Raw genomic sequence first — 1163 nt, forward strand, 5'->3', positions numbered from 1 at the left:
CCCACCGTCTGTGGAGGTGGCATCCCTCAAGGCTCGGGGACAGCATGGAGGGAACAGCCTGGCTCCCGTCAGGAGCCGTCAGCCGGCCAGGGATCACGGCCGGGGACCCCCGAGCAGGAGGGAGCCGGGTTGGGGTGCTGGCCCCGGGGAAACCCCACAACCTCTAATTGCATTCCTCTCCGCAAGGTCCCACCCCACACAAAGGGCTCCTTGTTAGCGCCCCCGCGATGGGAACTCACGCCGCCCCCCAGCTGCGGGGATGAAGCACCCTTCAGCATCCTCGTTCCAAACGAGGCGAACAAAACCCAGCGCAAACGAAGCTCTCCAGCCCTCGAAACCTTTCAGACGAGGAGACGCGTTCCCCTGCCCGCGCTGGGCAGAGGCTCCTGCGCCGCCTGGCATCCCGCCGGCCTCCTCTCCCTCCCACGCGCGCTTATCTTTAGCCCGGGCTCGCTGCTCGCTCGCACGCACCGGGCTCGCTCCCCCGCCGAGCCGCAGCCCCTCATCCCCACCGTCCCTTCGCCAGCACCCGCAGCGAGCCCTCACCCCGACCCCTGGGCTGCAAGGAGGTTTTATAATTAACTCCCCGGACCCTGTACATCTTTAGGGGTCATTTGCATCACGCCCGAGGGTGTAAACTTCCTATCCCGGCTCCTAATTAGCGTGCTGAGACGAAGCGAACCCCTTGAGAGCGATGTGTTTTTCCGTGTGCCGCAGCCCCGGCGCGATGCGGGATGCTCGGAGAGGTACCGGGGGGGGTGGGGTGTCCCAACACCGCCTTTGACACCTTCTCCATCCCCAAATGATTCCAGAAATGTTAAATCCACCAAGTTTATCCTAAAGTCAGAGTGGGGGGGGGGTTATCAGGGGAGCGCTCGGACCCCAGAGCAGGTTCTGCCACTTCCATCCTCATGGGACAAAGCAGCAGCGATGCAGAAATTAGGGAAAAAGGCTCTTTTCACCAATTTATGGGGGTTTTGTTGCAAATCTGAAAGCGGAGGGTGACTGGGTAGAAATGGGGAGGTGGTGGTGGGGAAGAAAGCAGCCAGCAAGGAGCTGCTGTTGGCATTTGGGAGCTTCCAAAAAGTGTTTTGTTGGAGAAAAATATTGGGAGAAAGGGTTTGCATCCCATTTTTATATATATATATATATATATATATATA

This window comes from Charadrius vociferus, unplaced genomic scaffold (genome assembly GCF_000708025.1).
Source record: "Charadrius vociferus isolate BGI_N301 unplaced genomic scaffold, ASM70802v2 scaffold2962, whole genome shotgun sequence".
Lineage (NCBI taxonomy): Eukaryota > Metazoa > Chordata > Aves > Charadriiformes > Charadriidae > Charadrius > Charadrius vociferus.